This window comes from Wasmannia auropunctata, unplaced genomic scaffold, assembly GCF_000956235.1.
Source record: "Wasmannia auropunctata unplaced genomic scaffold, wasmannia.A_1.0 LD336055.1, whole genome shotgun sequence".
In the NCBI taxonomy this organism is placed as follows: domain Eukaryota; kingdom Metazoa; phylum Arthropoda; class Insecta; order Hymenoptera; family Formicidae; genus Wasmannia; species Wasmannia auropunctata.
In genome coordinates, this window is record NW_012026835.1 from 539,865 (window position 1) to 555,174 (window position 15,310).

Here is a 15,310-nt window from a genome sequence, read left to right on the forward strand (position 1 = left end):
ACAAATTTATATATACTACTAGATTAAAACTCCTGGTTAAATAAAAGCAGCAAATTTCAAGCAGTAGTAGTAGAGATAATTTCCGCCATGTACGTAAATAAAGTGGTATGTATTCGTCGTGTGTGTCATCAACAAACCTATACTACTTTATTTGCCTAACGAGACAACCTGGCGGAAACTATCCCAATCACTGTTTGAAATTTTCCTTTTCAACTGAGAGCTATCGGTAGTTTAGTAGTGATACGCATAAAAGTCTACCCCGGATATGATAACTGTTATGATAGCAGTTATGATAGCTGTCAATTCTGTATCACTTTGATCACAGCTATAATCGCTCACACATCCAGAGATAGTGATTCGCATTCTCAAAATTTTTGTGCGTTTCAAAAGCCATTGAAAAAAAACAAACGTTGTAGCCTCTTAATAAAGCTGGATCTAGAGAGGCATAAAAGAATAGACTTTAAAAAGTATATTTTAAAATAAAGAAGAGATAGTTTATAGTTTTTAGATATTTTAGATAATATTTTAAATCCCTTTTTGAAGTCACGATTTCTTTATATCGTTTGTAGACTTGCAATTTTAACTATCACAGATATAAGATGTTATACGTGTTAAAGATTTTCGTTCAGCACCGTATGTCTCTTGCTTAAAATCAACTGCTTGGGATCGATTCGTCACGAACGGTATCGCGGGACGTGCTGTAATCGATGTCGAGCTTAAGGAACGTTGAATGAGTTCTTCTCTGGAAATAAGCGGCGCGGAGGGAAGGGAGATCTAGAAAGGCGCCGCGTGCACGCGGGAAACGCATTATACATACGATCAAAGAGGGAGCAAGAGCGCGAGTACACGAGAACATGTCGGACAATGCCTGTCATCTCATTCACGTCAAGTGAGCTCGAGGACTACCAACTTCAGCTGGTGCTTCGTAGCGTGGATCAAATTGCGTCTCAATTCGTGCACCGACTTTTCTTTTTAGCGCCGCCTTCGTCTTCGTTGTCGTCTTCTTCTTCTTCTTCATCTTGTTTCTACCATCCCCTTTCCCCGGCTATCACCTCACCCTCCTCCGCGCACGCACGCACTATTCTTTTCCTCTCTAATCTCGCTCCATATTGTAGTCGGTCCACGAGAAGTCGTTCAACCGTGCGCGACCGAAAGACGAGGAGGACGCGGCCTCTTCCTCGCGGAAGTGTCACGTCAAATTCTCGTTGAATTGCGGAAACTGCACCTTTTCCGATTAATCCGACGGAATTCGCGTCCTCGTGCGACGCGATTAAGACACTTCCCGGAAGATAAATTCTGAAATGACATACTTCATTATCATATCTCGATATTTTATACAATAATGTGATTAATTTCTATGGGCGATTATATATAATGAGTCTAAGAATCGATACAAGCTGAGAAAAAATGGAATTATACGCCGATTAGATCGGATTTTTCTTCGCCGCGAAGAATATTACGCTTCGCGTTCGGACGAAACTCGATTCGCCTTTCACCCGCGATACGTTTCGATATCGCGATCGCGCCGTCACGGCATTTACATCGAATAGCCCCCGCGTCGACTCCGATATTAACGCGAGCTCGTATTTCATATTTAGGTCCGAACTTAGGGGAAGACCTCTCTCGTAGGCCGTCGGTGCATACCGGTCCATCGGAATCCGAAAGATTTGCAGTTTCATGCACCGACGTTGCCACGATCTCTGCCTTTTTTTCTCGCTTTCTCCAACACTCTGTGCGCGTATGTATGTGTGTGTGTGTGTGTGTGTGTGTGTGTGTGCCTCTTCTTCTAATTCTCCGTCCGACACGAAAACGTGTTTCTCATTTCTTTTTCCGTTGTTTTTTTTTTTAATTCGGTCTATACATTTTATGCAGCACGTTACGCATACTCTCACGCACAGTGATTTACAGTGTATACACATGACAGCATCACCATTCAAATTCGGGGTTGAATCGACTTGTAAAGTCATTTAATTATCCAATATATTTTTGAATTGCCAAAATCATTAAGGACTCCCGCGTAATCCTTTTATCATCACGCAGTAATGCAAATTATCCCAATTAATTTTAAATGAAACATGATAATAATGTATTTTAAAATTATTTATGCATTATAAGCGAACATATAAAAAATAATGATATATATAACATATGAAAATAATGATAACTTTCAAAGAAGAAACATGGAATGGATAAATTGTTTAACGTAAAATATTAAATCTACCTAGTTAGTATTTATTATTAGAAAGTTCTTTTAGAAATAACACAAAAATACATTGACTATAACTTCAATTATATTGTTTAAAACACACACACACACACACACATTCATATATGTATGTGCGTAAGCACAGACATTATTCTACGTACTAACTGAGATGACACTAATTTATGGCCGTTATATATTTTGGTACATGTCCATCGGCATTTACAAGAAGACTGTTAAGCAGAATTCGACAACAAAGGCCGAGGCGATAGCTCTTCGAACATAATTTAAAAGAACGAGCAAACACTGTTCTTTGTCCAATATACCAAAGCACGACGTGAGCTATTACGCCTCGATTCTTCACGGTTTCTCGGGGAACGTTACAAAAACTTATTATTTATTGATATCGAAGTTATTATGTATCGGAATAGTTGGTGCGGAACGTTATTCGAAATTGCGCCTTCAAATGTTCCTACAAATTGAAAGTCGTACGATAATATTTTACTGCTCTAACTTTACGTTGCGAATGAACGCTCACGGGATGCTGAGCAAAGGGTTAGAACCTGTATTTCACGGAGCCGAGGGAAAGGGAACCCAGCGCCGAGCGGCGAATTATTCTGCGACGCCGGCGATCACGATCTATTCCCCGCGGCACGTTAATTCTTTTCTCGGGCCCGGCTATTCTTCTGCGATCGCGGGGCACGCCGCGAGTCGAAACACGTTCCTGGAACGCCTATTCATCGCGCCGGATTTTTCGGACGATGCCGAGTTCGGCGAGCCGGAGAACGCGCGGGTTCTCCCAATCAGCGTCGATTCAGATTTCCAGTCCCCCGCGGGTACGCGGGGCACGCGGCGAAGCCCCTGCTTTTCCAGCCGCGGTGTGGCCCGGTCTCGCACCGGTACCAAGATTCATTAATAAAGACATCGATATGGTCGGCGTGAATTTAAGTGACGGAGACGCGAAAAACCGCCGCAAGGGTATTATGTTACGTGCGTGCAAGAAAAAAATAACGAGAGAAGAAGTGCCTCCATTCTTGTTTCTGAATCAGCATCTGGATTACACGTATTTTTTTTTAATATCAAACAGAATTTTTAATATCATACAATTATTCAATTCAACGTTTAAGAAAGAACTACCAAAACGCTAAACTATTTGCAACCTTCGCTAAATCACTCGATGTAAGAATTTATAAGTCCTATTTTATTCACAAAGCTTTTGACAATAGGCATAAAATTTGACAAATTTTTCAAAAGTAAAGTTACATAAAGTGTTGTAAACGAGCCATTGCGACAGTTTACGATCTCAAGGGTTACCCTTGCTTCCAATATATGTCATTGAAGAGTAGAGATTTAAATCCCATTGTCCGGCGCGGTGAAAGCTTCCTCGATTTTTTTCAAAATTTTACGATTTATATATAATAGTATTTTATAAAAGGTAACATACAAAATCTTTGGCTTTTTGTACCACGACCGTAACAAAACTTCACAAATTTTTATCTGACTTATTACTTCCAAAAAGAGTACCACCGCACTAATTACTGGTTAAAAACGCATCGCGTAATTTAGCGCGCTAATAAACTAGCCCGGTTTTTCGGGCAAGGTGTATGCTCCGAGCCGCTTTTTCTCCGGCTACTAATTCTCTAGCCGCTAGTAAAAAAGCACAGCGTGTAAACCGGGGCTAAAGCCGAGTCTGGTTCCGCTCGGAAGGAGCTCGGGTTCCTCGAGTCGCCATTAATACGAGAGCTTTTCTGGGAAGCGGGGCGCGAAATTTATCGGGCAATATAATTTTATCGTTTGCTCGCACCGCTCGCGACGCGATGTAGCCGCGCTTGTAACGCCGATTCGAGCGCGGCGCGGCGGCGGCGCGGCGCGACGGACGGTGCGAGCGCGGCGTTACGCGCTAAATAATAATCGATGCGCCGGAGTTAACGTCCAAAGTTCGAGAAAAGTCATTAGCTTCGGCCGACCGAGCGTTAGATTATTAATGGAGCGAGCCCCGCGAACTACCGGCGCTTCCCGACGTTTGACGTATTACGAGAACGCTGAGTTATGAGGGTTGTCGTTTTTAACTAATAAGCAATACCGACCGCGTATTGCGTACGAGTGTGAGCGCGTTCCTAGATTAACCCTTAACCCGCATGCGTGCCACGAACTATGACCGTCGGGTGCCTGAAACCTTGGCAGGCTGCAGTTGCAAATAGCCCGCAATTCTTATTCTAATTAACTATAAAAGGAGAGAGAGAAAGAGAAAGTTAAAAATATTTTAAGCACTATTCCTTAAACATTATCATCTCTTTGAATGAATAATAATAAAAGCGAACACACCTTTTGGCAATACTCACATTTTAATCTTTTATATTCGCATTTAAATATAGCGAAGCCAAATTTCGAGAAGACATTATCCTGCAACTTAAATATTATCGTTGAATATATATTATTACTTTCATTATAATGTTTCGCAAAAAAACTTTTTTTAAATCCTCAACGATTATGGGTAGAAGAAAACGTCGCACTGAAAAAGATTCTGAAAATTGATTTCGTAATTAGACTCTTCAATAATTTAATACGCGGTGATAATAAAAAGTTTCTTGAGTCGACTTACGGTGCCGTATAATCTTGGGAGTGCCCGAAAGTATCTTGCTGCTCGGGGCGATAAAATGTCGTGGCTTTAATCGAGGGGAACAAAGGGGACGATAGAAATTAAGAAGAAAGTGCTCCTATAAGAACGCGCGGCCACCACGGCGCGCCGCGTCGCCTCGGCCAAAGGTCGAGAAATAACGATGCTCCTTATGCGAAATTATATTTGCATTTAAGACGATAATATCCGCCGCGGCGAGTGTGCAGCTCTAAGCCACTCTCCCCGTTATATTAATCGCGACGCTGCTTTCCCGTGAACGGGGAATACACGCGGTAAGAATTCCAATCCGCGCCATAAAGAGGGAATCCGAAGCTACACTTACGCATAATATTTTCTCGCAGTCGTAAAGTCTCGCGGCCACGCGATAAATTCCGAATTTTATTCGCGCCGGTCCAAATTCTTATCGTATCGGTGACAGCTTTTCATTTTAAGGATGGTCCGCCGAATTTCGACTTTATTCGTGATTTCAACTGCAATCACTTCATAAAATTCAGTATTCATCGTTTAAACCGCTACAGATTTACATTTTAAAGTAGCGACATCAATTCTTCTTATCGAAAATTTGATAGAAAATCACGGTTTAACATACTGTTTTAATCTTCAGTTTAATAGCTCTATAATTGAATAAAAAATGAATGTTCCGATAATATAAAGTACTTAAGATTCAGCTGGCTATATTAAATGTTTTCTGCGCTTAAATTTTTTAAACGTCAAAGTGGAATTTCCATATTAAATAGGAAGATGCTGTCAGACAGTTATAGGTTTAAACCTCCATGCTAAACGTTCGCATGGAGTTACACATTAAAAAGAAAAACTGCATATATGATACTAAAAGTTTTTAATAACACTACGTGTCATACGCGAACACTCTCCTTCGCTTTTTCGACTTTGTCGGTTCGAGTTTCACATTCGAATTTTTCGTACGTCGGAATTCCTGACTTTGGAGCATTAAAACGTAACGTCACAAACCGCGTGGCGCAGAAAAAGGAGGTTCACGACGCGACGAAAACTGGTTTCGCTCTCTGAGTCACCGTCTATAATGACGAACCGCAGGAACGCGCTGGAGATTCACCGCTGCGCTACGCGACTTTTCGTATCACAGCGAGAGAAACGGAGACGCGTCGTGAGTACGTTCGTGTGAAAGTGAGAGGAAGAAAGCAGCGAAGAGAGAAAGAGAGAGAAAAGAGAGAGAGAGAGCGAGGATCGAACCTTAGGACGAGGAAGCATGGTGAGAACATGGCTGTGATTTCCGGTCGTTAAGACGTCCAACTTGTCGAATAAACGGTGTTAACTTCTGTATGGAGTCACAAATCGATTTATCTACCCGATCGATTCAACATTGTGACTAACCATTTGCTTGCATATCTTTTTTTTGTTCTGATATAGCCATATTTGAAGAATAATCTCCTACGAATAACCGTAGGAATAGATAAGATAACTGAAATTTGTAGAGAGAGAATAGGTGTTTTCGAGTTATATATACCTTTGAAGATAAATGACGATATTGTATTAGCTCGTGTTCGGTCTAACAACTGTAACAACTGTGTAAGATAGCAGTTAAATAAACAAATGCACTTGGCTGCAGGTTTATCAACCTCGTTCATTCAGTAGCAATTCTCGTTTTTCAAGCTGCGGTGAATACGCGTAATTTTTATAAATTTGCCACATTGAAGCATACATTCTAGAGTCTAGACCACTGCAATCTAACAGCGGAAAAATTCAAAGTGTATCCGAACTCTAACTTGGAACTTCGCTATCTATTTCATTTTTTGCAGTTGACATGAGACTATTAAGATTACAGAAATTTCTATTACATTAACGTTGATGGATTTAATTATTATTAGGTATCAGTTTAAATATTAGCAGTACTCCTCGATGTAAACGCGTTTAAAAAAAAAATCATCGTAGGAATTTCTCGATAGAAAGTACAATCTTCCTTCGACGATGAGGAAATATTCATTTCAGAAAGTAACGGTGAATTACTCCGCTGTTAAAGGCCGCGTAACTAAATACAGGGCTGAACTGCCTCGGATCGTCCTGGGAAATGAGCGATTCGGCCAAGAGGAGATCGATCCACCTCCATCGAGTTCGAGTTTCACTCCGTTCGAGCCGTGAAGTTCGCTTCGCCGACTTCACTTCTTCTTTATGCAGTCTCCCCTTTTCGAAAGATACCCGTTAGACAGTACGTAAGGCGGTTCCGAATTCAAGGGAGCGCGTGAGAAGAAGCGAAATCCCGTTATCCTTTGCAACCCTTTCATTCTCCCTCTCGTCAAGCTCTCTTTTTTTACTATATTCGGCGACAGAATAGACGAAAACTGGGAACGCGAGGGGCTTATATAGGCTTCATAAGAAATCCCAGAATTTCCCTTTAAGATTACAAATCCGGACCACTTTCTGCAAATTGACTGCAGGAATTACGGAAAGTTAATTAATTGTTATTCTCATTGCAATACCTCTCTCATTATTCACTAAATGGGATTTCGGCAAAAGTAAAACGCAGAGAATTAACGAGAACTTCAATTAAATTTATTTTACGTTAAACGGCATTATTATGACAGTATTTCAGAGTATTTCCTGAGTAAACACCGCACACAAGTATCCACTTCAACCCGCTAAATGAGGGCGTATACTCTTCAGTGCGCGATAACGCTTCTTATATTAACATCGGACGCTGATTCCGGAATGTTGCCGGTTCGGGTCGCTTCGTTTCGCAGCTAATCTTTCCGGATTTGTCAAAACGCGATACGACGACTTATCGGCTGACCGTATCTTCGCGATGTTTCCTCGGCCTGCCGTAATGTCGGCCGAGAAAACATCGCGTATTCTTCCCGAGAGGAGAAGATCGCAAAGGCGTAATCTCATAATTAAGATAATTTTATTTCCCGAGACGCTCCGAGAGCGCGGCCGGGATGCTCGCGAGAATATTAGAAAACCGCCTAAGCAAGGACATTAAGGATGCGATGCACCTGAGGGGAAATTATCGATAATGGTACGGTCGTTTTCTCTCATTCATTACATGTTATCGTGAAGATAATAACAGTACTGGCCGGCAATATAATGATAGCGGGACGCCGGGGTATTTACCTTATCCTTCCAGTTCCATGCTCGCGTCCGCAAGCATTCATTTTACGTGGTGCAACAATTAAACGATTCCGGGGGTCCGCGGCCGTTTATGTCGTAGCGATTATTAATTATTGTTATTCGCACTGGCAATCCCTCCCCGATAACGAAATATCAGCTATCTGCCGGCAATTTATCAGCGGCACGTCAATACGGCGACTTCCGAGCTGCCAATTAGAAGGACATTGTTAGGAATTACAATCGCAAGCTCTGTACATCGGGTAGTCACTGATTTATCGCACTGACGATTATTGACGAATTTCAATCGCGCGCGAACGGCTTGGCAATTTATGGATAACCTAATCTCTGACGAAATTCACGCAGCATTTAGCGATGTACGATTCAATGCTTCCTTTATATTGAAATATCGGAAAATATCTTACGAGATAATAGCGTCGTTTTAATCAAGATGAACAATAGGGACGATAGAAAGAGAATTCTCCTGAGACCCGTCGATTACACGTCTGATTAAATACCTTATTCTGTTGGCGCTAAGCGCTGTCTCTTTAAACTCGACTTTCGCTCTAACTGCTCATACGAAGACGAAGACTGATCTATAAAATTCACAATCAGCGACAACCGGCTTGAGTAAACTCGTTAAGCATAATCGCGCTCGAACGTGTCGCGGCTGAGATTGATCGAATAAACGAGAACGAGGCCTCATCTCTCTTTCTCCTCCCCCCCCTCTCTCTCTCTCTCTCTCTCGGGGATAAATATGTCGTCGCCGGATTACGTCGAGTAACCGATTTCACGGGTATCCCGCCTAATCGCGGTGGTGTTCCGCGTGCGGTTCATGAATAAAATATGCGGGCGCCAGCGGTCGCCGCCGTCGCCGCCGCCGCCGCCGTCGCCTGTGAGAGTGCTGAGAGCTGGACCTTTTAGAAGAGACAGAGACGGAGCGTGAGCGAGAGAGAAGACTATTAACTGATACATCATAAAGTGCCGTTTACGGCGTCGGCGCCGTTATTATTCATGAGCGAGCGTTACGACAACGACGACGTGACATCGCGCGCCCCGGCGTAATGAATCCCCCCGTAATGAGACAGATGTTTGCGCGCGTCGAGCTTTTGCACCTCCCGGAGAGCCCGCTGGATTTACAGGCTGCCGGGTCCCTCACGTTCGCCACGTTCGGTCCCAGGTGGGCCGTGATAGCTGAAACGGCGGATGGACGAGAGACGAGCGTAGAGCGAGCGGGGACGCGCTCCAATTTGATGCCAATTTACCATCTGTGTCGAGATGAATCGTAATGATAGGGAGAGAGATATATCAACTTAAACATTCGAAAATTGCTGACAAGTATAAATGACAGCCGTTATTCGGAGTCGTTCTGCGACTTCGGCGATTCTAACATTCTCGTGTTAATTCACATTCACACGGATGTTAGATTCGCCGGCGTCGCAACGTCCACAACATCGATTCGCGAAGAACGTGCCTTGCGCCGCGCGCGCGGCTGGATTTTAATCGAATTTATAAATTCGCCGGGAATTATGCGTCTAGTAATTCGTTTGACGTGGAATAATTCATCCTCTGTAATTACGCCCGAGCGTTCCGGCGCGCAGTTCCCAGCCACGGTTGGTCCAGACACGTTCGATTATTAATTGGCTTATAATGTTTAATTACGGGAATAACAGTGGTGCGGATAAAATCGGTGAATACCGCGAAAATATCGCCGAGATCATTTGCATGTAAGGTAAAATAAAACCTAAGAAGGTGGAGGATGGTTTCTTGTATCTTTTAACTTGCGTTTGACAAGTACATAAATGTTTGAAAGATTCTAATTTTTCCTTATAATATTGTTTGCATTATAGTTGCGTATTATTAATAGTTTGCGTTTGAATAACCCGTGAATTATGAAAAATTAAACACGTTTCAGCATTTCTCTTTCAATATCGTCTTCGTTTTTACTCCGCATAAATAATTTATTATTATCGGCTGCGCATTTGATCGCAGCCGTTAATCACAAATACCAAAAAAATTATAAAAACACCGTCAATACATCGAAGAAAGCAATTACCTGTAATTCGCGGCGTGACAAGCGAGTCTTTCTCTCTCTCTCTTTCTCTCTCGCGAGTCCGTCCCACCTCGCGTATTAATTTCCGCAAACGGTTTTAACAATCGCGGCATTATCACGGGCTTCGGAAGCTACATGTACATACATGCGGTGACGTTCATGAATGAACGAAGCTTACGGTGCAGTATTTCCCGGGCGCGATGAATCACATCGTAATGAAACATCGGGCGTCGCGCTCGCAGGTGTTTGCGCAAGGTGAGATTGCGCTTCGAGCCGCCACGATAATAACCGCAATATTATGACGGCGAGCCACCGAGCTACCATGTTTATCGGCGATCTGTCGCATTTGCATGCGGGAATGAGTGCGTACGAGGCACTTAACTCGAAATACCCGGCGATCGGTACATATAATTTTCGTCGCAATCGCCGTGTGATCTCGCCAATTTGTATCCCGGGTGAAACGCCGGAACACCGGCGCGGACGCACGTACTACGCGATCGTACGAAATGGGATTTAGACGTAAGCCTCCCCCCTCCCTCCCCCCTCCCTCTCAGACGTAAGCAAACGAGATCTAAATCTTTAACACTTGGCCCGATCGAAACGCTATTATTAGCGGTTTTGCAAACCATCGAGTTGAGCAACTAAAAGACCGTCGTTAGCGTTTATGTTAAACACTATCTCGAAGAATCGAACGTCGTTGAGAGAGTGCACGTGCTGCTAACCCGAGGCTATGGTCTTCAAGTTGTATTAATATTTGCAAAATGAGTGTTGTTATGGATTTTATTACCCGGCTCGAAGTTTGTGCTTTCGCGCGTCAGAATGTTGATTTATTACGACATTTGGCATCGATAAATTGTCAATTCAGAAATTATGTAATACAACATTTTGTGGTATTCTTAGATGTATATAATAGCAAATTTTCACTTTTGCAAATTTGAAATAATAATAAAAGTATCTTATAGGAATGTTTTATTACACTCGGGGTATTGAAATTTGAAAGACATTTTATTTTGTGAGTTGTTTATATAAAATTAAATTATAAAAAATATAAGGAAACATATGAAATATGTGTGTTATATTATCATTGTATAAGAATTCTGTGTAAGATATTCTACTAAAATACCATTATATTGTATCTCTTTCAAGGAAAAACTGATTAAATTTCCACAAATTCCAAATTATTCTGTAGTTTCTTAAAAAAAAACCATAGTTTGATAATAAAATCTAATCTATTGTAAGCGCTGAATGAGATACCGAATTCTTGTTTGTCATATGTTTATCGGACTTCGACAAATTGCTATGATAATATTCTTAAAACGTCGGCTTATTTCAAGTGAATTCATTCAGTACTTATCTCGCATATCGACGATATTATCATATCGTTAAAGATTTATCTTCCTTTGCGTCATATAAGTATAATAGTTCCTTCCTCTCAGTCTAAAAATTGACAGTTTTTGCAAGGAATCTATATAAAAAAGGCATGTTAAATCAATGAATTATCGAAAAGTCTCGAAATTTATTGTTGATTCTTTTCCGTGGCGCTGATTAGTTTTTTATAAAAAAAAAAGCAAGGAAATCGTTATACTAACAAAACAATCAAGAACATAAGCGAATGACTCACTGAGCAATGATTTTACCTTCTGACTCATCTACTACCTTCCTGGGGCGCAATAAAACGTAATCGAGCTTCACGAAGCTACCCTTTTGCACGAGTGATTCACAACTCACGAATCGCGGCAGGTCCCGCGTGGATCCCGGCCCGGGACCGACGGTTGCATCCCGGCTGCATCGTACTTTTTCGCGTGAGGTGCCGAAAGGGCGTCTCGGTTGTTCGTGGTCGGGGCTATCGAACGGGGGCAGAGGAAGAACCCCGTCGTCCCTTGGCACGTGGCGGTCGCGTATTTCAATAATAGCAGGAATTAAAGCCAGGGCTTCCTTCCTCGGCCACGTTCCGCTTTCTTTCCTTCCCGCGCCTCTACCTACTCTCCTCTACCGGGTTCTTCCTCCTAAAGGTCCTTTTTCGGCACATAATCGGGACTAACGCGTGCCCATGGGCCTCGTGCAGGCCTCAACCGCGACAACTTTTGCCACACTTTCTTGCGGCATCGTTTTTCATTTCGTCTCTCTCTTTCTCTCCAATTTTTTTTATTTTTCTTTTACAAAAATTGCTGAACATCGACCTATACGAATCGTGATTCTATATAGTTCTTTGAACTCTATTAATTTTACTAACAAAAAGAATAATCTGCTATTATGTAAAGCAAAATTAACTATAATAAATAATAGTTAGTGATCTATTAGTACTATTTAAATGGGGTAAATAAAAATCATAGTCTTTTGATTTTAAAATTTCACTACAATGTGATGTAATTTACAAATCCGATTGACCTTTTTATAAAAAAAAGAACATGCTTTTTTTCACGTTCCAAATAGAACAAAAGTAAACGCATTCTTTCATTCCTTCTGCCTTGTGTTCTCTATTACATGAATTCCGCAGGTAGTCCTCGTCTAGCATCCTGATTACGCCACGAACGGCGGCAAACATCCTGATGAAACTTCTACCTACCCCGTTTTTCTTCCTTGCCCAGGTAGACGCGGGAATTTTATTGCAACAGGTTGTATCGTTGGTTCGATGGCCTATTGCATCCACCTGTGCGCATAGTGTCGTCAAGGCGACCGTGACCGCATAATTTTTTCAATAGGTCCAGGCAGTTTTGTTTACTACAAGTTGCTTTGTGAATAAGATGATGACTACCTACAGCAAAGCCATATAATTAACGAGAAAAGAGACGGTTTCACTATGTCAACAATAAGATGAACATTAGCAATAGACGTTAAAACGAATGATTTACTGATAGGCAAATTAAAAAAACCTTTACATACCTTTTCACTATCAAGTTTTTATGGCCAAATATTTTTCAGAAAAGTGATCATATATATTATAAAAATTCTAGCGGGCAATTTTCAAATGTAAATTTATCAAGACCTGATAATAGCTACGAATTCGTGAGATGCCAACAACTGTGCGCACAATATGTATATGCACATACGTGTATGCGTGTGTGGACACACACTCACACTCAGTCTCGGGCACGTGATAAGTGCTAGCTAGCGTAGCAACTTCCACGGCGGAAGAAAAATTGAGCGGCCGCCTTCGAGCGTGTTCCTGGAATTGAATCAAACAAGTGTTACCACCCTCTCTTCGAGTATAATATATCTTCTAACATTCAGCGGAGGGACCGAGACGGATAGCTCCTGTGCCAGGATATACCTGATCCCACATGGAGATCCCGCGCGGCGCGGCGTCTCGCGATTTCCTTTTTGCGCCGCCGTGCCGTTGCACGTCGCCGAAATTAATGCCCGTACTCCCCTCGAAGTCGCCCGTCGTGGTATGCGGATTTTGATGCTGTATTAACGCTTTCCTCGCGAGCGACCCGCCTGTTACTCGTGTTATCTACAAATGTCCGGAATTTACTTCAGAGATAGTTTCACGAGAAAAACATAGCTGTCTATATGTATGTATTTACGTGAATGCCAAGGATAATAGATTACGAATCGACGAGACTAAAGATTTAACAAACATAGCATGAAAAATGCATTTTGTAGAAAATAAAAAAATTTAAGTTTTCAAGCTTTATAATAAATATTGTTATATATTACGGAATAACGCAATGTGAAATTAATTTAATTTATATATTGTAAAAGTATGTGATTATACCATTGTCGTCGGAAATAAGAAAACTTTCTAATTTTGATGGTATTCGATAATGATCAGCAATACGTAATCGGTGCATTTTATAAATATTATTGTATCACTTATGAGAGAATATTTTCATCTTCGTAAAAATAAGCTGCGGACATGGTAGATGTCTTATCTCGCGCCGAAGATTCTTCGAGAGAAGATCAATAAATCGATAGCCGAAGATGAGGAGTAACATCGACGGCGTAGAAGGAACGCAGAAGGAAGCGCTAGGGAGAGGGGGAAGGGGGATGGACGAAGGGATACGCGGGGGTGTTCCTCGAGAGCTATAATAGCACGAAACATAATCCCCGAGTGAATCTAACGAGTCCTGGAGGAGCGAGAGTTGAACGCCGAAAAAAGGAACCGTGGAAAAAAAAAGGAGCTCGGAGGTTTGGAGCGACGAAGAGGGAGATTCTATTTTCGAGGTGTGTTGAAGCGGGAAGGACAATGCGTCGTCGCGAGAGGGAGAGGGATGACAGAACAGCGGGGGATCGAGATGAAGCAAGACGAGGAGAGAAGGAGAGAATGGGAGAAAGAGAGGGAGAGCAGTCGAACCAGGTTTGGCGCCTCTCCGATCATTCTTCAGTCTAGCGCAACGACTCACCGGCATTTTTTGCCGCCCCACCGGAGGAGACGTTAAAATTGCTCTAATGGTGGCCCAAAGAGAAAAGCCCTGCTCCAACAGGTACTTATCTTTTTCCCGGCTTCGTGTGTCCCTCCGCCATCGCCACCCCTAATCGACGCCGACGTTTGTTCAAAACGTATAGATCCCCGTTAACGACGTCACAGCGTCATGATTCCGTGCAAAGGAATTCTCTTCTTCTGTACGCATATTCAATAATTTTCAAACGATAACGTCCCTAAAAAAAAAAGTAGATTTAATCTGTAGATAAAAATATATCTGTTAAACGGTAACAATGTTATCGTGAAAAAGATACGGAGAAGTGCTTGTCTCGCAAAACATGATTTACACAAAATATCACTGTGATATCAGCTTTAAACTTTTACTTTCTTTTAGTAGTTTTGTCAACCTAACAAAGAGAGAGAAAAACCTACCCGCATTTAATTTAATTTAATTTAATTACCGCTTAACGTCATTTTGATATGACATATACGATTTCTTTTCTGGAAATATTATTGTCAGCACGATGGAACGTTTCATCTCAGAATATTATTTGCTAATTCAAATTTGCATCGTGATTTACACGTATGTATCGGTAATAACGCGCGAGATCACTGCGTTATTATCACCGAGCTTTTTCCGCTCCCGTTTTGTCTCTTATTATTGTCAATTAACCCGGTCGCGGGTTATGAGGGATCGCTGAGAGATCGGTGGAGCATGGCGAACCGTAGCAGCAAAGGGAAGACGGTTGTGAGTTGAGAGTTATATGGACGAACTATAATCCTCTAAGACCGTCGTCATTATGTCTACATCGTGGGTACGCGAGCGGGGCCCATTATCTCGTTTACGTCACGAAGACATCGTCTCGCGTTCGTGCTCGGTGCAATTCAGAAAATCACTAAGAAATAATAAGTCGGCAAATCTCTCCCGGGCTGTGCGGTCCTCTCCAGCCGATAGTAATTACCCCGCGGGAT

General features: G+C 42.1%; 1 protein-coding gene across 1 annotated transcript in view; it reads left to right on the forward strand.

Moving 5' to 3' along the window:
* The window catches only part of LOC105450779, a 129,168-nt gene that overhangs the window by 33,853 nt on the left and 80,005 nt on the right, over window positions 1–15,310 (forward strand). The gene's annotated exons all lie outside the window — the stretch shown is intronic.